The 25,742-nt window shown below is 41.7% G+C and overlaps 1 protein-coding gene across 2 annotated transcripts in view; it reads right to left on the bottom strand.

Moving 5' to 3' along the window:
- Nucleotides 1-25,742, bottom strand: part of BACH2 (BTB domain and CNC homolog 2) — a 355,721-nt gene that overhangs the window by 154,514 nt on the left and 175,465 nt on the right. For both annotated transcript variants that reach the window (XM_036871014.1, XM_036871015.1), the window contains exon 3: nucleotides 377-525. The gene's annotated coding sequence lies outside the window, so the exon portion shown is untranslated. The remainder of the gene's footprint in view (nucleotides 1-376; nucleotides 526-25,742) is intronic.

The raw sequence follows: 25,742 nt of genomic DNA, 5'->3' as shown, positions 1-25,742 counted from the left end.
TACCTTTATCATGCCTCCTTTCAGTCACACTTGAGTTAAAGCAGTGATTCTCAAAGTGGGGTCCCTGGACCAGCTGCATCAGCATTGCCTGGAAACTTGTTAGAAAAGCCAATTTCCAGACCTACCCCCCCAACCCCACGTCTCCTGAATCCGGTAGTCTGGGCACGAGGCCCAGCAAGCTGGACTTTAACAAGCCCTCCAGGTGATTCTGAAGCAAGCTTATGTGTAAGATCCACTGAGTTAGGGAACCACCAATATGCAGATTCTAACCCCGTTCCCTTCCTCAATTATAATTCTCAAGACACCTTGTTATTATCATCTCAGAAAATTCTTAGCCTTGTTTGGTTGGAGGAAAGAAACCTTAGTCAAAACTTACATGTAATTTTTCCAGGTCCCGTGCTGGCTTCAAGTCTTAGGATGCAGGGAACTGGGCGAAGGGAGAGAAGAGAAGGCTACGGCAATCCATTCAGACATGGACCCCAAAGCTCTGTGGGGCAACCTTGTGACAGGTCAGCGAGTGTCCACCTGATCAGGGAAGAAGACTGTCCATTAGCAGAGGAAACCTTGCATGTTAACATCGTCCCCCTTCCCCTGCTATCACACTATACCCCATCCCTTCCCCTGCTTTCATGACCTCTAACTTACGGTGTGCCTCTGGACCGGTCCATCTAAACAGAATACGATAAAATAATCCAGGTATCAATGCTGGGGCTCACCCCAGGGGGAAGCACAGCCCTCACCGGGTGCTCTCCTGAACCCCAAGGCAGCTTGGACATAGGTCAGTGTCCAATCAGTTCTCTATTTAAGCTCATGAATGTTTTCTTTCAACAAATCACAACACTTTGATTCAAAAGACACACGTGTGAGACTTCCCTGGTGGCACAGTGGTTAAGAATCTGCCTGCCAATGCGGGGGACACGGGTTCGAGCCCTGGTCCAGGAAGATCCCACATGCCGTGGAGCAACTAAGCCCGTGCGCCACAACTACTGAGCCCGTGTGCCACAACTACCGAAGCCCACGTGCCCTAGAGCCTGAGTGCTGCAACTACTGAGCCCACGCACTGCAACTACTGAAGCCCGCGCACCTAGAGCCCGTGCTCCGCAACAATAGAAGCCACCACAATGAGAAGTCCGCACACCACAACGAAGAGTAGCCCCCTCTCGCCACAACTAGAGAAAGCCCCTGTGCATCAACGAAGACCCAACGCTGCCAAAAATAAATAAATAAATAAATAAATTTATATATTAAAAAAAAACACGTGGTTGTATTAACAAGAAGATACAGGAAGCAAATGATAAATTCGAGAATTCTGATTGAAATGAGATGATTCTCTGATGCCTTGAATATGTTTTTTAAAAAATTAATAGTACTTATTTTTTCCTGAGGATAAATTAATCCATGCTAATTATAGAACATCTGAAAAATTTACGGAAAAGAAGAAAAAATAAATATCAACTGTAACCTTGACACTGATAAATCATTCATGATATTTTGTTGTATAGGTCCACGACCCCTTAAATGAAACTCCTGGGCCAGATACACTTCAGAGTTCAGAACTGCTTGGATATTAAAGAGTATTACAATGCTAAACTACCATTTATTACATGATGCCCCATTGGAATCTGGAGCAGCACCCCATAATCAAACCCATTAAAAATCTCTGCAGCAAAATAGATGCATATTCTTATTTAGTCAGATAAAATAGAGCCTCACATTAGTTTAGATCAGATTTTTCTACCAAAGAAGTCACCAAGAGACCTTTGTGATTTTTGAACCAAAAGGATTCAGAATTGGGGATAAGGGATTGTGGATCAGTATTCTTTTCAGATACACAAACACAGTCAGAGTTTTGTTTCTACTTTTTAATTCAATATTTTATGAATGTGAGCAATTCCCCAAGTTATTAAAAATTCTTCAGAAACATGCTTTTCAATGTCTATGTAATATTACACCCCGTAGAAAAGGGTTTTGTTTATTTCATTATTTCTCTCATTTTTGGAATTACATATTGTTTTCTTTTTTTTGTTATTGCAAATAACACTTTGAAAGACATATCTGAATATCAGATTGTTTGAATTTCTGAGTATTTTCCTAGATAGAGTCCTAGAAAAAGAATTACAGGGTCAAATGAGCTTTAAGGGTCTTGATGACTTTTCAGAAAAGCTGTACCAATTTACACTCCTGCCACAGCATGAGTGTTTGTTTAATTTATTTAACTACCCACTTTATCGCAGACACAGAAAAAATACACTTGCCCATCACACACCTTAACAAAGTTCTAATCAGGGACAACCAAACTTTGGTTGTATTTTTGTTCTTCTTACGCAGAAGACAGTGAAGAGATCACTGTTTCCACATAAGAGAGAAATGGGAATAAGGTTAAGTTTACCAGCAAGTTGCCCTCATTAGACCAGACTGAGTCAGATCTGGGCAAGGGAGGAGTTGCCCCTTGTCCGTAGGGTCCTCACTTGGAAAAGGGTGAGGGGGAGTATGGAAGTAATCCGCACATCATCATGAGAGGAGAAACAATCATTTTTATTTGTGCGCTGATAAATTCTGTTTCTGGAAGACTGAGGCCTTGTGTTTCCCTTCCATTTGGTGTTTTCCTATTTTTTGGACATTTGGCTGCTCCTCAGCATGGCCATCAGAGAGCAGAAAGAGATGTGAAGACCAAATCAGACAAGCCCATAATAACGGCTAACCCTCCCGAGTGCCTATTACGATGTGTCAACTCTGGTGCCGGGTGCCTTGCGTGCATTATCTCATGTAATGCTGAATGCATGGGTACAGACACTGGTGGCGGTGAAGTTCAAAAGTACGTCCTTGCTCATCAATCCTCTTTCTACCCTAGTAAGTCTGGAGGAATTAAACGTTTGCAATCTCAAAGATCTCTTCAAGCCTAGTGTCTTGAACGACTCCAAGATAATCCTAAGACTTAGTGACTCTAAGTTTGGCTATAAATCACAAATGTTACCCTTACGCTTTTTTTTTTTTTTTTGTCAGCACCTCCAACAGTATCTTCACGAAGCAGGGAAAATGGCATAAATAAAATCCAAGAAAATTCTAGATAATCATAAACACTTCGAAGGTCCTATATGGACAGGAGAGAGGCTGTATCTCAGAGTACAATGGAGAGTTGAGAGTCTGTTATATGTAACACGGAGAAGAATGAGGACACATACATAATATATACTTTAAAAACAACCAAAGGAGCTTCCCTGGTGGCGCAGTGATTGAGAGTCTGCCTGCCGATTCAGGGGGACACGGGTTCGAGCCCTGGGCTGGGAGGATCCCACATGCCGCCGAGTAACTAAGCCTGTGCGCAACAACTACTGAGCCTGCGCGTCTGGAGCCTGTGCTCCGCAATGAGAGGCCGCGACAGCGAGAGGCCCGCGCACCGCGATGAAGAGTGGCCCCCGCTTGCCGCAACTGGAGAAAGCCCTCGCACAGAAACGAAGACCCAACACAACCAAAAATAAATAAATAAATAAATAAATTTATAAAAACAACCAAACATACAAACACATTGTTCCCAAATGTGACTACAAATTAGTAATGCTAAATCAGGGTTCACAAGCCCAAGTTCCTTTCCGTTTATAGCTTTTTCTAATAAATTTTCTTGCTCTCTTCCCTTTACATATTTAACCTTACAGGATAATTGATGTAGAGAAGGCCACAATTTTCATATACTAATAAAAGAAAATCGAAGAGAGATTTTTTTGTTATATGGAATGAAATAACCCCACTCTTTCCCTTATCTAGAAACTCAGTTTTGCATAGTTTGGTATATACTATAAAATGGCAGCAGTTCACAGAGAGAAAAAGAGAGGGGGAAAATTAATTTTATTTTGGGAGTGAGTTAAATTTATCTTCTCAACAATCTTCTCTAGAACTAAGGGGTGTTTCTATCAAATCTATCAAAAGACCAAGGATGTATCAAGAAGTGGACCATTTCCTCCACTGTGGCTTCTCTTTATACTTAAAATAGCATTCTCCTGATAATTAGGTGTCAAGTGGGTGGAATGGCTTCTAAGTGATTTTTCTTTGCCACAATTGGATATATGGTTAATTTTCTCAGTACACCAGGCCTATAGGGTGTGAAAAATAAGGTGGTGATAGAGGAAATGACCACTCACCCTCAAAGAAAGAACATACTTTGTATTTTCCAAAGGGCCTAATTACTTGGGGAGGGGGGGGAATAAAAAAAAATAAACCACCACTAATGACAGAAATGATTACCAGAAGCTCTTTAGCTACTCAAACTGCAAAACTAGCATTTTTAAAGCTAATTACAAATTTGGATTCTCTCATTTAAAAAATATACTTTGAAGCAGCCCACTTCTGTTTTAGTGCTGAACCAAAGTCTGTGCAATTGGCACATTATCAAAGTAAAAAAAAAAAAAAGCGTTGCTTGAACAAAATTACACTTTCAATGTCACTAAATCTTGAACTGCAAAATACCACAAGCTAAAAACTAGTAATGCCATGTGGTTATGTTATCTTACATTTACAAGAGAGTTTATAGTTTCCTAAGCCCTAAGAGACTCAGACCGCGGCCACCCACAGGAGCTTTGCTATCAAGGTCAGGTCATTCACTGCCTCTGAGCTCGACACCTTTCACAGGTTCCTGTGAGGATCAAATGAGAATGCAATCAAGAGAGTTCTTGCAAACTCTTATTAAGACATATATAACACGTTGGATATCATTATTCTTTTTACTAACAGCTTTGTGAGGCATAAAGATACAAATCCCCATTTCACAGTTAAGGAAACTGACAACAGGAAGACAGAGCAAAAAACAAAAAAACAAAAAAACAAAAAACTGAGTTAGAAAAAAAAAAAAACAAAAACTGAGTTAGGAGAGTTTTATATCTGAAATGGCCACAAACTAGCTGAGTGACTCTCTGGACTTGATTTCTTCAGTAAAATGAGGGAGTTGGGTGAGATGCTTTTAAAAGGCTTCTTGAGACTAATGGTTCTGTGATCTGCGACTTGGCCATGGTAGTGATGGGGCAGCTTTAACAACGACTCTTAGGAAGCAGTCTCTCCTGGAGGTCAAGGTCAGCACTTAACCAATCTGCAGTGCTGGGGCAGGGTCCTTGAGCAGCCTCCCATGCCTGCGGATGGGCCATGCATTAACTAACTCATTTTGCTGGATTAAGGGGAGGTTGGGGGCATCCTAGGCCAATAGCCAGGGCCTCTGGGGCATACGAAGGAGGTTCCGGAAGAGCTTGACACAGCAGCTCTTTAGTTACTGGTACAAATATTTCACAATTCTAACAACTAGTGTAGCCAAATAAGTGTAGACCACTGGAATGTCAGTCTGGCTAACAGTCCCACTGTTGTCGGGCTACCAGTCTCAAAGAGATGGCCACCTCTGCGGGCCACCCATCTCTCCTGACTGAGCTCCTACAGTGTTGGAGGAGAGATCTAAAAGGGTTACTTTTTGCCGTATGAGTGCACGTCACGGTCGCGTGAGAATCTCACTTCAGAAGGACTGGGGCCACTAACTTCTGCTTCTACTAATGATACTCTACCAGGCTGTCTAATACAACTTCCTGTAATGCAGAAAATGTTCAATATCTGTGCTGTCCAAAATGGTAGCCATCAGCCACATGTGGCTATGGAGAACTTAAAATGTTCCTAGTGAGACTGAAGAACTGAATTTTTAATTTTAATCAATTTAAATTCGTGTACATTTAAATAGGCACACGTGGTTAGTGGGTACCTTATTGAATGGTGCAGCTGTAGGCTGCTTCACATACTAGTTTTCTTGGCTGTATTTTGGACCCCAGAAGCTCAGAGGACACTACATAATCATCTCTTCAACAAGCATTTACTGACCTCCTGGGTGCTGGGCACCATTCAGGTATCTCAGAACAGTGGTGAATAAGACCGCCATGGACACTTCCTGCTCTCATGGTTTTTCTCAGCTACACTGATTTCCGAAGACCTCACAAAATCTTGAAGTGGTTCACCAGACTGTGCTTAGGAAAAGGTGGGTGAGGAGATATGGTAATGCTACACTAAGCATGAAAGCACTGCTTTTTCATTTCTTCATATTTACTGTTAGGAAAACTGGGGGAAAGTTTAAAAAAGAGATATCTGAATGGTTACTATTCATTCACTTACAAGTAAAGTAACATATCCCAGATGAGGGAAATCATCTGTAAGTAATTCCCTCTTGCACAAACTTAAATTTACTTAAAAGAAAAAGTCAGTGGGACCTGCATTCTTAAGCTAAGAAAAAGTAAATGGTATTTAATTACAGCAACAGTCATAAAAAATACAGGTGGGTCTCCATGTGCAAGCAGTGGGCAAGGGAACGTTTATACCAATTAGCTGTGAAATGATCAGGTTTTCCAGATCATCATCAGCCTTACTTACACTTCTTGTATAAGTAAGGCCGATGGCATTCTTTAGCCCTACAACTCAACTCTTAGCTAAGATTTTCACAGTGGCTTGAATGGGATTTGATGAGCAAAGCCCCCTTTGCTTTTCCCCAGGAAACTACAGGTGGAGGTATTTTTATCTACATCACAAATCGAATACCAGCAACATTATTTCTAAGAAACAGAAAAGTGGTTTGGTTTATTGGTTTTCCTATTTCCAGTATTGCTTCCTGTATCCTGTTGTCAATTCTCTCCTGTCCTGATCACCTTTTCCTACCTTACTCGGATTTAGACTGGTAATAAGAAAGCAAGACAAAATATTCAGAATTGTTTTATGCTTTTGTCTGAACCTGAATCCAGGTTTGCCAAAATTTAAGAGGACAGGGATATCACACGCCGGGAAACAGTGTTTTTAAGCTAATTGTCTCCATTGTGTTTATATTATTTCACTTGAGGTGAAAGAATCACCAAGCAAAATAACCTGATTTTCTCAGCATCCCAATGGGGTTGTACTTGGATGACACCATTGGGCCAATCTGACTTTTGAGCTTTAAAATGCCACTCTGGTCCTCTGTGCAAAGTCACACTATTGGTTTTTAGGGCTAACAAATAACTATTGTACATATACACAGACATACACACATTCCATCACTTTTTCCCTCTGGATTGAGTAGAAAGAGAAATTACAGTGGTCAGAAAACAAGAGTTCAAAACTTAGTTCTAAAATTACAAATTGCATTTCGAGACTACCATCTGCTGGAAAAGGTCAAATCTCAAATGTTCTGCTGGTCTCATGCTGTATAAAAATATTACTAAAAACTTGGTGACAGCTTTAGCAATAAACATGCTAACTTGTGAGTGGCCTTGGAGTCCTTATTCATATTCAGAAGCACTAAATTGAGTAGGCACACACCATTTTATGACCAGAAGGGCTTTAAAAAGAAAAGGGTCCATTGACGTTAATTTTTTGGAAACTACAGAGATGAGGGTTTTTTTTTAAATCTACATTTCACACAGAATTTCAACAGTCAGTTGTATGAGGCAGAAGACCTTTGAATCATAGATCTTGTGGCTTTTGTGTTTTGTTCTACTAGCATGGGAAGGTGATGTGAGGAAATGTGCTTTTTTTTTGCTGCAACAGAGAAAGAACTGGGGAGCAGCCATTTCAGAAAGGATGGAGGAAATTAATTAAGATAAAACATTTCTGAAAGTTTCCACTTACACATTTCAGATGCTGGGACCAAGTTACTCTAGTTGGAGAACCCCAGCTAGAAAATTCACTTCTTTGATACTCAAGGTATTTACGTTCCCAAAATACAGTGGAGAGCTCGTTCAGATTCCTACCCCTCCCTAAGAGGATGGTGCAATCAGAACAACTTGCCATTGACAATTCTGAAACGAAGCTAAAAAGAAACAAGTGTTGAAAATACACAACCTGATACCAAAGGGGAAACGGAGGGAGGGATAAATTAGGAGTTTGGGATTAACATATACACACTACTATTTATAAAATAGATAACCAACCAGGACCTACTATAGCACAGGGAACTATACTCCATATTCTGTAATAACCTGTAAGGGAAAAGAATCTGAAAAGAATAGCGCTGAATCACTTTGTTGTACACTTGAAACTAACACAACATTATAAATCAACTATACTTCAATAAAAAAGAAAATACACAACCTGAAATAATTTGGGGGTTTCTGTAGGTTTTATAAGGTAAAAAATGGAATACTGGCCTGTATTTATGCATAGTAATACTAATACTTTCCATTGACTCAAAACTTCCACGTGCCAGGAACTGTGCTAGGAGTTTTCGGGTATTATTAGCACACCCGGTGGATGAGAGAACCATGGCTCAGAGAGGCAACGTGCCTTGCCCAAGGTCACATTGGAGGAGATGAGAGGGGATGATATGTAATCTTTATCCATGCCCATCTGACCCTAAAGGCCACCCCTATCCTATGCAACACTGCCGTCCACTACACTTTGGGGAGACTACATCCCTCTCCCCAAAGGAAACATGACTGCTTTTCCATGTGCTACCAGTAAAATGTCAAAGTAAAGTGACAAAGCTGCAGGTCCTTTAGCAATTTAATTATTTGTGCATAAAGTTGACTAGCTTGTTAGCACTAAAATGGTTATATTTCATGAAGCATATTAGAATTAAAAATTTTTTCTATTGCAGTTTCTTAAAAATACTATCAGGTATCTTATTTAAAAATGACCCAGATCATTCTCTCCAGGTGAATTATAAGCATAGGATACCTGTCCTCTGTCATGAGACACAGCAGTGAAAACACTGTATCTGGTATCTCGCTCTGGGTCCCAGTCTTTGAAGGGCAGCACCACCCTGGCAATGCCCAAACAGAAAACACCCAAAGCAGATTCTGATGTGGCATTTAGGGCTCATGTACCATATTTTCCGTCCTTAGGTCAAAGACGATCTATGAAATCAGGCAGTCAGTGACTAAGTTCATCTGCAGGAGTGGAGATGGGCGTGTGTGTAGGGGCTGCCCGTCAATTAGTAAAGGGCAGTTTCTTGAGAACTCGGATGGGCATCAAGGAAACCACAAACAAAACGAAAAGACAACTCACAGAATGGGAGAAAATATTTGCAAATGATGTGACTGACAAGGGGTTAATATCCAAAATTTACAAACAGCTCATGCAGCTCAATATCAAAAAAACTAACAACCCAATCAAAAAATGGGCAGAAGACCTAAACAGACATTTTTCCAAGGAAGATATACAGATGGCCAAGAGGCACACGAAAAGATGCCCAACATTGTTAATTATTAGAGAAATGCAAATCAAAGCTACAATGAGATACCATCTCACACCAGTCAGAATGGCCATCAACAAAAAGTCTACAAACAATAAATGCTGGAGAGGGTGTGGAGAAAAGGGAACCCTCATACACTGTTGGTGGGAATGTAAATTGGTGCAGCCACTATGGAGAACAGTATGGAGGTTCCTTAAAAAACTAAAAATAGAGCTACCATATGATCCATCAATCCCACTCCTGGGCATGTATCCAGAGAAAACCATGGTTCGAAAGGATACATGCACCCCAATGTTCACTGCAGAGCTGTTTACAACAGCCAAGACATGGAAGCAACCTAAATGTCCATCGACAAAGAAATAGATAAAGAAGGTGTGGTACATATATACAATGGAATATTACTCAGCCATTAAAAAGAATGAAATAATGCCATTTCCAGCAACATGGATGGACCTGGAGATTATGATCATCTCCTAAGTGAAGTAAGTCAAAGACAAATGTCATATGCTATCACTTATATGCGGAATCTAAAAAAAATGATACAAATGAACTTTTTACAGGACAGAAGCAGACTTACAGATATTGAAAACAAACTTACGGTTACCAAAGGGTGGCGGGGAGGGATAAATTGGGAGTCTGGGATTGACATGTACACACTACTATATTTAAAGCAGATAACCAACAAGGACCTACTGTAGAGCACAGGAAACTCTGCTCAATATTCAGTAATAACCTAAATGGGAGAAGAATTTGAAAAAGAATAGATACATGTATACGTATAACTGAAGCATTTTGCTGTACAGCTGAAACTAACACAACATTGTTAATCCACTATACTCCAATATAAAATAAAAATTTTTTTAAAAAGTAAAAATAAATAATACCTTGACTCTTCCCAGGTTCAACACTTGGTCTGGGCTTTTGAGGGATCTCTGCCTCTTTCATCCCATCTGAGAGCTTTGCTTCTGCCTGTGCTTCACCTATCAGCTAGCAAAACCTGTAAATTCCTCCCCGTGTGGGGAGCTGCCAGCCTCATCTGCAGGAGCAGGTGCCCCTTGACTTACAGGTCGCACAGGTATGGGTGCCAAGCGGGTCTCATGCAAGGCAAGGTGCCGCTGGGTCATCCCCACATGAGGCGGGCGGGGTCCACACAGAGCTGACTGCTGCCTCAGGGGAGAGGGCTGCAAGTCTGGCCGAGGACCCTTAAGACAGGACATGCACGTGGTGTCTAAGAAGAGTGATGCACCCTTTCAGGAAAAGCCACTACCCTTGACCCAGCTGTTCCAGCCAAAAACCTTTGATTTTCTTCTCTCCCCTCATTTCTAGCAACTATTCCATCGGCAAGCGCTTTGACTCTAACTTCAAACTATATCTCAAATCTGTCAACTCCTCTCCATCTCTGCTGCCATCAGCATCACTTCTCACCTGGCCCACTGCTACTGCCATGGTAACTGGCCTCTCTGTGTTCAATCCACACACACCGCCCCCCCCCCCCCACGCCGCTCCCAGGCATCGAGGGTCCCCAAGACAATCCCAGGTCGGGTGATTCACTAGGAGACTCACAGGACTCAGCATAGAGTCGTTCCCATGGCAACGGTTTATGACAGCCGTCTGCTCCCAGCTCGAACCCTGACTGGGCTCTGGCCACACAGCCGCCCTCTCCCCCCCCCAAGACTCTCCTTCCCCAGGCTCTGCTTCCTGCCCTTGCTTCCTTACATGACAAACTCAGCTTCTCTCTCTGGATTTACAGGCTCCTATTCCTGCCACCATCTGCCTTGTATAAAAATCAACTGGGCTTAATCCTGCTGTGGTCACATACCCTTCGGAGGCTCTTGGGCCGTGGCCCTGAACCCCACTGTGCCGACTCCAGCCTTGCTCAGTCCCCAGCCCAGCCTGACACCCACCGCCCAGCTCCCCGTCCCAGCCCTCTGACTTGGGCCACCTCAGTCCTTCCCCCTTCTCTGCCCACTTCCCGGCTCAGGGCAGATTCTTGGCAGGATAAGGAAGAGAAAGAATGGGGAGCGGAGGAGAGTGAAAGTCAGAAGCGGCGGAGGCTGCTGTGTATACACAAGGGCACTACATTTGTCCGTAGGGATTTTATACTCTTCTGCAGACCTTAAAAAAAATTTTTTTTTTTCAGAAACCACAGATCAGCAGAACTGCAAGGGACCTTGGAGATCGCCGAATCCAACCTCTTCATTTTACTAATTAGGAAACCGAGGTGTGAGGAGAGGAAGGAAAGAAGGAGAAGGCAGCATTTACTGAGGTCTCATCATCGGCTCTGGATACAAGGTCGCAGGTCGCACAGCCAGTGAGCGGCAGAGCTGGGACCACACAGCACTTGAATGAGCATTTTCATCCCACACAAGTTTTGCCTGTTACTTACATATTCATATCATATGCAGGAAAGGGCTTGACATTTAACATATAAAGATACTTGGAATTCCCATCTCAAAAGGCAAATGGTTTTTCCCTCTGTATTATCCAATACAGTTTTTTATTGTGGTAAAATATGCAAAACATAAAATGGACCATTTTAAACATCTTTAAGTGTACAGTTCAGTGGAATTAAGAACACTCATCTTGTGCAACCATCATCACTACCCATCCAATACATTTTTTTGATAATAGAATTTTATTTTTTATTTTTTTATATATTCTTTAAAAAAATTTTTTTAATTGTAGTATAGTGGCTTTTCCAATACATTCTTAAGTATTTTCTGAATAGTAAATTCAAAGTAACATTGAAGGACACCAAAAAAAAGAAGTTTGAAGGAAAAGACAAGTGGAAAATAAACTTTTGGGGGGTTACATTTCATCCAACAAAACCTTTCATACACGAGGTCTCCTGCGACATATTTTTCATTATTCTCCTAGTCTTGAAATCAGAACTGTGAGAATGCTGGTCACCAGGTGAAAAGGCAGCTTTTGTCGCTTCTCTAGGATCTACACTAGTTGTACGCGGTTACAAAAATGTTACGCAACCCACGACATCAAGGCCTTCCACGCCTCCTCCCTAAAAAGACAAATAAAACAGTATTTCTTGGAAAGATAGGCATTTAGCAATGCACTGTATCTAGATGGAGCTGTCTCTGCCACTGGGGTCTGCTTCTAAGGGTTCAAAAGTGTTGGCACAAAGCACAAAGAATGTCCCTTAGCTATTCAGCATTTAGTTCAACTCCACAATGTATTTACCAAGATTTCTTTTTTTTTTTTTTCCGCCGTCCCTTCTTGGTTTAATGACCTCAAATATACCAACATCCTGTCTTACCTAATCCCCTAACAAGTTCCATCAAATGCCAGGACAGAATCACACAGCACTGCAGGCACTAAGATCATTCGCTAAGAATTCATTTTTATTCCAAAAACTAGGAGCGCCAGACCATCCAACACAATCTATCACACAGCCAGAAAATGAGCCTGGCACTTTAAGAGAAACATCTAAATTAATTTTTTTAAACCTTTCTCCCATCGTAGGCTCTTTAACAACCTAATAACTCTCTCCTCAGAAAAAGATGCACAAATAAACACAAAGCCTTTCCACATAATGGGAAGGGTTCAAGGGCCCTTTGAAGCCTAAGACTCCACGGGGGGAACCCAGGTTAAAATCCTCTGCTGTAAATGAACTCCAACAAGAGTTCCCTCTGCGCATGCGTTTCTGTACTGGATCCCGGTCCCTGGAGCATCCCAGGGTGACTTCCTCTGGTGACCCTTTAGTCTCTGGATGAGGAATGACCTTTCTTGTTTTAGCTTCAGGAACATCCCCACCTGACTTCTGGTCAGAGTTACTGTGAACATGGCTGCGCTTCTCCCAAGCCAGCCGGCCGCTCTGGGAATACTCGAACTCTCCCCACAGTCTCTTTCGAACCTGCCTTACCCAGACGGTCTTGGGTTCTGTTCTTTGATTCGCTGTCATGGATCCTGCTGCCCCCTCTCTATCCCTGTCACTTTCCTTCTTGGCCCTTTGTGCACTCTTGTAATTTAAAAAATTAAACTTGATTTTCTTTCTTTACCGTAAAAGTAACAACCTCTATTTTGTATTTAATTTCTTTGCTTTCCCTCCAAAAGCACCCTTCTACCTTTCATCCCTTTGCCCCTTGGGATTAATCTGCCCAACACTGTAAATCAACTATACTTCACTTTAAAAAATTAGCCTGTCTGTTGTAAATAGCGCTGCAATGAACATTGGGGTGCATGTTATCTTTTTGAATTACGGTTTTCTCCGGGTATATGCCCAGGAGTGGATTGCTAGCATGGAAGCAACCTAAATGTCCATCAACAGAGGAATGGATAAAGAAGATGTGGTACATATATACAATGCAATATTACTCAGCCATAAAAAAGAACAAAATAATGCCAATGGTAGCAACATGGATGGACCTAGAGACTGTTATACTGAGTGAAGTAAGTCAGACAGAGAAAGACAAATATCATATGATATCACTTATATGTGGAATCTAAAAAAAAAGGGGGGCACAAATGAACTTAATAACAAAACAGAAGTATAGTCACAGATGTAGAAAACAAACTTATGGTTACCAGGGGATAAGGAGGGGGGGAGGGATAAATTGGGAGACTGGGACTGACATATACACACTACTATATATAAAATAGATAACTAGTAAGAACCTGTTGTATAGCACAGGAAACTCTACTCAATACTCGGTAATGGCCTATATGGGAAAAGAATCTAAAAAAAAGGAAGAGTGGATATATGTATATGTATAACTGATTCACTTTGCTGTACACCTGAAACTAATACAACATTGTAAATCAATTATACTCCAATAAAAATTTTAAAAAATTAGCCTGTCAATTTTTACAAAAAACTAGCTGGGATTTTGACAGGGCTTGTGTTGAATATGTATGTATATCAGTTTGGTGGTATTCCCATCTTAACAATAGCAAGCCTTCTGATCTATGAACATTGGCTGTCTTTCCATTTCATTTAAGGTCTTCTTAATTTCTTTCTATAGTGTTCTGTAGTTTTCAGTGCATAAGTCTTGCACTTCTTTTGTTAAATTTGAGTATTTCATTCTCTTTGATGCTGTTGTAAATAGAGCTGTTTTCTTAATTTTATTTTCAGAGTGTTTCATGGCTAGTGTGTAGAAATAAAATTGATTTTTGTACATGGATCTTTTATCCTACAACCTTTTATCCTACAATCCTAAACTTGTTTGTTAGTTCTAATAATTGTTTGTGCGTTTTGGTGTGTTTGTGGATGCCAGTCTTAAGTATTTTAAAGCATTCTAAAGCACAGGTAGACCGCAGCACATAAAACCCAGCACTGAAATTGCACTGCAGATACCAAGAGCCCACACTACTCGTCCCTCCTCCCTAGGCACTGGGTGACGCCCCTGCTTTGGGGCCATAGTCTTAGTGGCATTCCTACTCTTGCTGACAGCCATACAATGATTTGGAGAGACATGTTTCTGGGACTCCAGGACGCACGGTGAAACATAAACCTATTTCCCACAGAAGTGGTGTTATAAAGACAAGTCAAGTCCTCAGCCTATCCTCTGGGGTCTATTTAAGTGGGCATCACTAGGTAAGGATGCCACCAGGTCCGGCTTCACCATTCCCAGAGTAACAGAATTTAAAGTTTCGTTTCTATAGGAAGCCACATCCTAAAGGAGTTTTGAATGAACCTTTACAAAAGAACCTTCCTATCAGCAGAGACTTCTTATGGGTTTTCACACAGACACATCTATCTATACACCTTTCCACTTCAGGACAGATTCCCAACGTACATTACTTTGAGGGACAGCGGTGGTTATTTTCACAAAAAACTGCTAAACTTGACACAAATTATAATTTTATTCTTTAGTAGACTATATTTTGCTTCAGGTTTAAAAACTGATTTCCAGCCAGCCAGCAGTCAGAGAACTACTTTGCATCTTGATCCATGAGTCACTGATTTAAGCATGCATTTGCCCAGAATACCCAGGCATGTGAAAGGATCAAAATATCACACTTTGATTGATTCAGAAAGTTATTTCCTACCATCACGCAGTCTGAGAGTTTCTATGCTGTGTCTGACTAATTGGGGAGGTTTAGGAGCTGAGAGCCAGGAGTCACTGTGCAGAAGACCTTGTTTCTTTTCTGGGCACCAAGATCCCAGGGAGTGAACCGGTTCTCCGTGGCAAAGTGTATCCGCATGACGCTCATCTGAGCACCATATGGGTATCATCTTTTGAAGGGATCCTGGTTATTTCGGTTTGACAAAAATCGAGAAACATTTTAGAAAGAAAATCGGATTTGTGTGTAAATGAAGAATATTCCTGAAAAGAAACTCTGTTACGAAACTGAAATCTGGAGACCGCGGTGGTGCTAAGTTGAGTCATCAGTTCCCTTTACACCCTAATAATTGACGGCACTTTGATCACAATGACTGCTCTGGGTGATGTTTTTGTGTTTGCTTTTTTAAGTACTTCCTTGTGTAAACAGGTTGTCTTACAATCATCTTGCAAACATGTTTACATTTGGGGGATCATGGAGAACATCTGTTAGAAACAGATTTCACGCTTTTCTGTCAACTCAGGGAAATCCGAATCATGTTTCTTGGTAATATAAAAGAGCTCTTGGAGAGTTAAATGAAGTTCTACGGGAAGGGGGTGTTATGGAATATTTTGATTGCTCTTCGTATATGTACTTAGAAATTTGTCCTGAAAACAACCGTTTGAAATAGTTCGAAACAGGTATTAATTATTATTCTGTGGTTGTAGATGGGGACAAGGAGGTATGGAGAGGTTAAGTGGCTTGGTCAGTGACTGAGAAAGTGGCCAAAGTGGGAACCACACACCCCGCAGGGCTTTTGATTGACAATCTTCAGGTATCAAGGGGCCTGTGATTTTATTTCCACAAAGTGTTCCGATTCCTTGCAATTTTATTAAAGTCATTTATTCTGGAGAGGGCAAGAGAAGGGGCTGAGTGATGGACTCCAAACAAGGGCAGTTTTTAAAAAAATTTATTTTATTGAAGTATAGTTGATTTACAAGGTTGTGTTAATTTCTGCTGTACAGCAAAGTGATTCAGTTATACATATATATCCATTCTTTTTCATATTCTTTTCCATTCTGGTTTATCACAGGATATTGAATATAGTTTGCTGTGCTCTACAGTAGGACCTTGCTATTTATCCATCCTATATATAATAGTTTGCATACGCTAATCCCAAACTCCCAATCCGTGCCTCCCCCTCCCCCCTCCCCCTGGCAACCACAAGTCTGTTCTCTATGTCTGTGAGTCTGTTAACAAGAGCAGTTTTCAAATCCGGGTCCCGAGTTAGAGATCTAGGTGTGTGTGGAGAGGAGGGGCATGCAGAGGGGAACAGGAACAAAGCTCAGAGGAGAAGCTGGACACACAAGACTACAGGCAAAACGCTTTACTGAAACCTCAGTACTGAGCCTGTGCCTGCCACGCCCGGAAGCACGATGTCCCTCTCAGAGGTACACCAACTTGCTCTGGCCCTAGGCAGGAGCTGCCTCCATGTGGAGGGAAATTACTGCCATCAGGAAGGAACAGAGACGCAGCAGGTTCCACAGCGCTGCCCCACGGGCAGCACAACCCCAAAAGCCAGGCCAAGGTACCCCTGCCCTTGACCCTGCCTTGAACTCATGACCCCCTCCGCCCCGTCAGTGCCTCAGAGGTCCCCACCCAAGTGAGCTCCCAGCGTCACTGCAGGACTTTTACCTCAGTCTGTCCTCTTTAGAGTGGGCTACTCCACCTGTACGGTGACTGAACAGCCAAGTGGCAGCTGTTTAAGGAGATGCGGCTGTACCATGGCTGCATGGCCTGGGGTGGGGGGGGGGTACCCTGTGCATGCATCCAGGCCCCTGTAGAGTGGGAGGAGTTGGGGGATGGGAGGACAAGGGGCAGCAAAGAAGGGCAGGGTGTCCACCGGCTTTCCCTGAACCACCATGCTCCAGCTGGGAGCTCCAAGGAGCCTGTGAATTCTAAACTCAAAGCCAGCCTTCTGAAAGGTCACTGAGTCATGGTAGAGGATAGAACGTATTTCATACAACCAGTCTGTTAGCTTGATTTACAACATTTTAATATTTAAACATATGGCACGTGAGCTTCAATTGTGCCCTTGTCCCACGCTGTACAAAGGTTAGGGCCAGGCCTCCCGGGGGGTCATCAAGATCAGGATTGTGTAGCCTGTAGACGGGCACTTGGGGATTATGCACTCTGATTCTGCAGACCCTGACCCTCTGGGTGAGGAAACTGAGGTGGCTGTAAGGGGCTTTCAGAATATCAAGGTGCTTACGCAACAAAGGTTTCCTTCACTGTTGTTTTGGGGAGACTATGTGCAAAGTGGGTAGCTAAATCTTTGCCCATCTAGCTGCTCTGCAGCCAAACACATCAGGGTCTTGCTATGGGTTAAATGAGAAAAATTTCATTTTTAAAAAAAAAATTCACCCAATTCTTTCATCTCTTGTGGTTTCTTTTTTCCATACTTTGCAATAATACATTTACCAGCAGCTAGTTTAACAACTTGATGGTACCAGTGGGAACCAACCCAACAGCAGTTAGACACACCAAGGAAGGACCAAGTGTAGCCAGGCAAAGAAAAATACCAATGAATGTTAGGCTGAACTGTGAGAAATAATTCAGTAGCTGTACATCAAATGCATAAATATGATTCATTTTTAAAGGCCCATACATGTTACACCCACTTTCAGGAGTTTCCCAAAGTAATTTAAAACTATTTGATGTTGCTTCCTGTTTTTCAGTCCTTTTATCTGTTGATGGGGGTGGCAATTCTACTGTTACCAACTGAATGAGAAGAAAAGTGAAGGATGGGGCAAGTTTCCTAGTTTTAGTCATCAAAATCTGCTTTAAAAGACCTATTTTAAATTTTAAATTTCCAAATTTGGGGCTGTAAGCTTCAAAGTCTAAGATTTATCCTGTATTATAACCCTAGATTGCACCAACATTTTCGCTTTATGAACTTACATCAACTTTGGGCTTCCTGCTCTCTCCAAAGCTTCCTACTAAAGCACCCGATCTTCAGAAGAGGGAGAAGAAAACAGGGTGGCAGCTCATTGGCCTCCGTCTATAGTCAATACATTTCTCCCTTCTTCCTTGAGGTAAGGACTGACCAGAAAAAGACCTTTTTCATATTTTGAAGCCAGTTTCAGAAACACGAGAATATTTCATAGATATTTATTCCATCAAATTATCCTCAGGTACCTCTCTGGAGAAGTGGTCACCTCTTCTTATTATATGGCCTGAAGAGCTCATTATTTTAATCCAGTAGATGGTTAATGAAAAGCAAACCTACACGCGCCATGAAATAACCACCCATCGACGCTATAGCAGGGTGAGAGGCATTTTCATGGTTGGGTGGCACAACTCACCTGCAAAGGCTTGACCACCAAGTGGTTGATTCTGATTAAACACCTCCAATGAGAAAAAAGGTACTATCTCCTAAAAAGCCAAGTCCATTTTGGGCAATTACATGCACAATATCACTGCATATATATTTAGAGAGTTCTCTCTCAGACGAGTCTGCCTCCCTGTAACCTAAAACCACTGGTCTGCCCTCCAGGGTCACCAGAGCAAGGATAACACCTACACACGTGTTAGGGAACAGTCACGGCTCCATCTTTTTTTACCCCATTTTTTTTCTCCAGGTAACTGTTTCCAGTTCCTTCAAATGTCACTTAGGACATGGTTTCAAATTTTCTCACTACCATTGTCTTGGGCCATTGTCTTTTGAAATAAAAAAAGCTCCAAGTTAAAAAAAATAACCATTTAAATTTAATACCATGCAATAGCCAACGATACATTTGCCAATATGTCCATCAAAATGAAATCTCAAATTCAGCATCATTTTAACAGTGAGGAGCAGACAGAACTATCTATCCCCTTCCTAGCCCTGCAGTGCAATCACAATTTCGTTAATGTTTTGGGCAACTCCGTCACCTCACTGACTGGGATTGAGCTTGCGGAAATTAATTCCTATAAGGATTTCTCATATATTGCTATTGCATTTTATTTCCCACATTCTCTATTCGTGAGTTCTGTTTTTGGATACAACTGTAGGTCTTGACACTGATTTCTATTATTAAATGTCAGCTCTCTCAGGTTGAGTTCCTTGTTGTTTTCTTCTTTCTTCTGTTTATCCGCTCAGTGGCAAAGGAACACATGAAAGAGAACTCTGCACTCAAGAGATTTTTTTTTTTTTTTAAATCCTGAAATTGCAGTCGGTTTACAAAGCAGTGGGCAGTCAGGGTGAAAACTAACTCAATACACAATACCCTTTAGGAACTGGCTCCGTGTGTATGCTGCGTTGAATTCTGCTTGGTCAATTCCGAGAGGAAGCTCGGAATAAATATTTACCATATTTATTTATTTCTCCTACTGAGAACTATCTAAGACAAGAGGGTGTTTAATGATGAAAGAGATTTCAAGATTTCTGCTCTGCGCTGTGTCCTGCCCATGGGGCGTGAGGACAGATACAGGTCCCAGCTTCATAATGAAACCAGACACAGTTCACTTCCTTTTTTTCTGAAACCACCCCCTCACCTGGGGGATGTCTTGAGATGACACAGAGTTAGTCAAGTGTCACTAACCTGAGATAATGAAGGGAATGATTGGTACTCATTATCAGTGACAATAATAATATTTAAAATATCCTCCTGGGAAGACAGACAGCATTTGCTTGGGATAGAATACAGCCCTGACTAAGCTGACCTGCTCCAGCTGCAGATGCCTACAATCCCGAAAGGAGAGAGGAGACATTTCAACTCCAGAGCTGTTTTCTCTTATAAGTGGCATAAAAAGGAGAGGTCAAGAAGTGTCCAATCAGATGAGTGGACAGGGGGCTACACCTCCATGGTTTATTTACTGAACATGAACTACCAAGAAATCACAAACACTCTTTGTCCAATCCCTCCTCTGCCCCTGGCTTTCGGGAGACAGTCCGACTACCGGAGATCAGAGTGCAACACACAACCTGGTCATCAGGTGGGCTCTTCCCTTCCCGTAGCCTGGAGGGAGAGAACCAAAGGCTGGGGCAGTGGAGCATGTCTGCCATCTATCCAGACAAGTGGAAAAAAACCCAAAACAAATGTAGAACCTAGACCCTTCTTGTCTCAGGGTCCCCCAGGAAATGTCTTCAGTCTTGGCTCTTTTCTACTGTCAACCTTTTTATTGAGGACACAGAGGTGATGTGTCCCATCCTTGGGCTTCCTGTAGGCTCTTCCTCCTCCTACCAGGAATCAATGACCATTCTTGAGTGCTGGATCCTATGCCCGTGCTCTCACTTAAGGAATTTGTCCCTGCATTTATCCTTACTCTTCCTGTGACATCAATGTCTCTCTCTCCAGGACCACTGGCATCCAAGCACGTTTACTATCTCCCATCTTAAAATCCCTTCTTGATTCCATAACTTCTCCAGGTACCACTCCCTTTCTCTGCCCTGGTTTCGAAGGCAGACCCTCAGAAGAGTTGTCTAGACTTACTTGTTTTCAGATTTCTCATTCTCTCCTTAGCCTGTTGTAAGTAGGTTTTGTGTTATTTCAGAGCAACTGCTTTTATCAAGGTCCCCAAGGATTCTACCTTCCCCATTCCATGCTTCACTTTCTATTGTCCTCTTCCATGACATTTTAGCATCACTTGACTCCGTGGCCCACTTCCTCCATGAAACGACTTCTTCCCATGGCTTTAATGGCATCACATTGTCCTGGCTTCTCACCTGGCCTTCTCACCTCACCTGTGACCCCTTCCCCCACAGCTCCTTGGCTGGCTCCCCTTCTAAATGTTAGAGTGTTCCAGAGCTCCAACCTTGAAATTTTTCTCTTCTCTAACTACACTCACTCCCAGGTCTATGGCTTCTATTACCCATAGGCTGAGGGCTCCCAAATCTGTTATATGTTGCCCTGACCTCCTCCCCGATTTCCATATCCAACTACCCACTCAGCATCTGAACTGTATATCCAACATGCATCTCAAATATTACATGGCTGAAATGGAATTCTTGTTACCACTCTCCCTACTATCACTCTCCTGCTTGACACTTTTCCTTTAGACTTTGCGCTGCTCTTAGAATAGAATCCAAGGCCTGCAAAGCCCTGCTTGGCCCTCTCTTCTCATTCATACCCGTCCTCCTCTTCTTCCCCCTTCTCCAGTTACTTCCGCCTGAGGGCCATTCCACCACCTATGTCCTGTCTGCTCCAGCGCTTTTTGCATCTTCTTCTGCCTTGGCCTGGAAGGCCCTTCCCTTAGCATGGTAAGGGCCTTCTCTCCCATGTCAGGCATTACCTGACCTTCCTATACACACATCCCTATAATTGCCCTCCTCCTGATCACATTGCTCCATTTTATTACCTTTCTAGCACTCATCACTCTGAAATTACCTTGTTGACGAATAGGATTGCTGGTTTATAGTTTGTATTCCTGAAACAGAATGTGAATCTCCACTAGAGCAGGAATCTTGTTTCTTATGAAACTGAGTTATTTGTAGTGAGGTGGATGGACCTAGAGTCTGTCATACAGAGTGAAGTATGTCAGAAGAAGAAAAACAAATACTGTGTGCTAACACATACATATGGAATCTAAAAAAAAAACAAAACAAAACATTGTCATGAAGAACCTAGGGGCAAGACGGGAATAAAGACGCAGACCTACTAGAGAATGGACTTGAGGATATGGGGAGGGGGAAGGGTAAGCTGGGACAAAGTAAGAGAGTGTCATGGACATATATACACTACCAAATGTAAAAGAGATAGCTAGTGGGAAGTAGCCGCAGAGCACAGGGAGATCAGCTCGGTGCTTTGTGACCACCTAGAGGGGTGGGATAGGGAGGGCGACGCAAGAGGGAAGAGATATGGGGACATATGTATATGTATAACTGATTCACTTTGTTATAAAGCAGAAACTAACACACCACTGTAAAGCAATTATACTCTAATAAAGATGTTAAAAAAACAAAAAGGAATCTTGTTTCTTGTGCTATGCTGTATTCCTACCATCTAGAACAGTACTTGGAATACAGCAGGTGATTAATATTCGCCGACTGGATGCAAGTATGTGTGAGTAACAATGGGTGGTATGATACCCCTCAGGAAAGACCTCTGCATACTGCAAAATAATCACGTACAAGTAAGGTAAGAGAAGTAACGTGTTACAACTAGTCCAGACTCTGTCTTCTCAGACATCATCACTCTATGAACATCTGCCATCTTGATTCCATTTCAGCAGGTTAAAAAGACAGAGTCCAAGCTCTCACTGCCTCTCGCCAGTCCCCAAACTGGTCTCCTTGCTGCCCATCTTTTTCTTCTCCAGGTCATCTTCTACAATGTAGGGAGTCATCTTTCAACATGGAAACCTCGTCATACCACTTCCCTGCATCCCACTGATTTTAGAATGAAGCTCGAATATGGCTTCCAAGGTTGTTCAGGATGCTGCTCTTTCTTAAGCCTCATCTTTAGCCACTGCTCCTACCCTGCTCTATGTCCCAGCTGTCCTGAAATTCAGTTCTTTGAAAGCACCAGGTGTTGTCCCCTCAGGATTCACATAGTCATTCATTCCCCTCACCCTGACCTGGCTAACTCATCCTTCAGGTGTCAGATTCGACAGCATTTCCTCTGGGAGCTTTTTTGGACCCTCCCTGTCCGGGTTAGGTTTGCTTCTTTTGTAACTGACAGCATCCCGCACTTCTGCAGTAACAGCCTTTGTCATTCCCGTGATGATCACTCATTTAAATGTCTCCCCCACTCCTCTGTAAGTTCCTTGAGGGCAAGGACTATGCTCTCCTGTCCATCTCTGAGCCCTAGCAAGAGGTGCTCAAGAATAATTACGGAATTAATGAACAAATGGACTAATGTGTGAATCCCACCAAAGACAAAAGAGATAATTCTAGAGGGTGTGTATGTGGTTAGCTTTGATTTTTCTATTTTCTTTAATCTCTTTGATTCTTCCTAATTCTTGCACTTCATTTTCAACATTCTTGCTTTTAGAGTTCTAGTCTTTACTTGTATTTTGAATCAACCTACATTTCTCCCTTATTTTGTGTTTTTCATACCAAGCAGAAATAAACAATTGTTCTTTTTTTTTTACAGATTTTTTTTTGATGTGGACCTTTTTAAAAAAGTCTTTATTGAATTTGGTACAATATTGCTTCTTTTTATGTTTTGGTTTTTTGGCCGCAAGGCATGTGGGATCCTACCTCCACGACCAGGGATTGAACCCACACCCTCCGCACTGGAAGGCAAAGTCTCAACCACTGGACCGCCAGGGAAGTCCCAAACAATTGTTCTTTTTTTTTTTGTATTTTATTTATCTTTTTATACAGCAAGTTCTTATTGGTCATCTATTTTATACATGTTGGTGTATACATGTCAATCCCAATCTCCCAATTCATCCCACCACCACCACCCCCCGCCACCCCGCTTTCCCCCCTTGGTGTCCATACGTTTGTTCTCTACATCTGTGTCTCTATTTCTGCCTTGCAAACCGGTTCATCTGTACCATTTTTCTAGATTCCACATATATGCGTTAACATATGATATTTGTTTTTCTCTTTCTGACTTACTTCACTCTGTATGACAGTCTCTAGGTCCATCCACGTCTCTACAAATGACCCAGTTTCGTTCCTTTTTATGGCTGAGTAATATTCCATTGTATATATGTACTACATCTTCTTTATCCATTCGTCTGTCGATGGGCATTTAGGTTGCTTCTGTGACCTGGCTGTTGTAAATAGTGCTGCAATGAACATTGGGGTGCATGTGTCTTTTTGAATTGTGGTTTTCTCTGGGTATATGACCAGTAGTGGGATTGTTGGGTCATATGGTAATTCTATTTTTAGTTTTTTAAGGAACCTCCATACTGTTCTCCATAGTGGCTGTATCAATTTACATTCCCACCAACAGTGCAAGAGGGTTCCCTTTTCTCCACACCCTCTCCAGCATTTGTTGTTTGTAGATTTTCTGATGATGCCCATTCTAACCGGTGTGAGGTGATACCTCATTGTAGTTTTGATTTGCATTTCTCTAATAATTAGATTTTGAGCAGCTTTTCATGTGCCTCTTGGCCATCTGTATGTCTTCTTTGGAGAAATGTCTATTTAGGTCTTCTGCCCATTTTTGGATTGGGGTGTTTGTTTTTTTAGTATTGAGCTGCATGAGCTGTTTATATATTTTGGAGGTTAATCCTTTGTCCATTGATTTGTTTGCAAATATTTTCTCCCATTCTGAGGGTTGTCTTTTCATCTTGTTTCATCATAGTTTCCTTTGCTGTGCAAAAGCTTTTAAGTTTCATTAGGTCCCATTTGTTTATTTTTGGTTTTATTTCCGTTACTCTAGGAGGTGGGTCAAAAAAGATCTTGCTGTGATTTATGTGATTTATGTCAAAGAATGTTCTTCCTATGTCTTCCTCTAAGAGTTTTATAGCGTCTGCTCTTATATTTAGAGTTTATTTTTGTGTATGGTCTTAGGGAGTGTTCTAATTTCATTCTTTTACATGTAGCTGTCCAGTTTTCCCAGCACCACTTATTGAAGAGATTGTCTTTTCTCCATTGTATATCCTTGCCTCCTTTGTCATAGATTAGTTGACCACAGGTGCATAGGTTTATCTCTGGGCTTTCTATCCTGTTCCATTGATCTGTATTTCTGTTTTTGTGCCAGTACCATATTGTCTTGATTACTGTAGCTTTGTAGTATAGTCTGAAGTCAAGGAGTCTGATTCCTCCAGCTCCATTTTTTTCCCTCAGGATTGCTTTGGCTATTCAGGGTCTTTTGTGTCTCCATACAAATATTAAGATTTTTTGTTCTAGTTCTGTAAAAAATGCCACTGGTAGTTTGATAGGGATTGCAATGACTCTGTAGGTTGCTTTGGGTAGTATAGTCATTTTCACAATATTGATTCTTCCAATCCAAGAACATGGTATATCTCTCCATCTGTTTGTGTTATCTTTGATTTCTTTCATCAGTGTCTTATACTTCTCTGAGTACAGGTCTTTTACCTCCTTAGGTAGGTTTATTCCTAGGTATTTTATTCTTTTGGTTGCAATGGTGAATGGGATTGTTTCCTTAATTTCTCTTTCTGACCTTTCGTTGTTAGTGTCTAGGAATGCAAGAGATTTCTGTGCATTTATTTTGTATCCTGCAACTTTACCAAATTCATTGATTAGCCTTGGTAGTTTTCTGGTGGCATCTTTAGGATTATCTGTGTATAGTATCATGTCATCTGCAAACAGTGACAGTTTTACTTCTTCTTTTCTAATTTATATTCCTTTTATTTCTTTTTCTTCTCTGACTGCCATGGCTAGGACTTCCAAAACTATGTTGAATAATAGTGGCAAGAGTGCACATCCTTGTCTTATTCCTGATCTTAGAGGAAATGCTTTCAGTTTTTCACCATTGAGAACAATGTTGGCTGTGGGTTTGTCATATATGGCCTTTATTATGTTGAGGTAGGTTCCCTCTATGCCTACTTCTGGCGGGTTTTTATCATAAATGGGTGTTGAATTTTGTCAAAAGCTTTTTCTGCATCTATTGAGATGATCATATGGTTTTTCTTCTTCAGTTTGTTAATATGGTGTATCACACTGATT

Source organism: Balaenoptera musculus, chromosome 12, assembly GCF_009873245.2.
Source record: "Balaenoptera musculus isolate JJ_BM4_2016_0621 chromosome 12, mBalMus1.pri.v3, whole genome shotgun sequence".
Taxonomy (NCBI): Eukaryota; Metazoa; Chordata; class Mammalia; order Artiodactyla; family Balaenopteridae; genus Balaenoptera; species Balaenoptera musculus.
The sequence above is the reverse complement of the archived record's forward strand: the minus strand, read 5'-3'. Positions and strand labels throughout refer to the sequence as shown.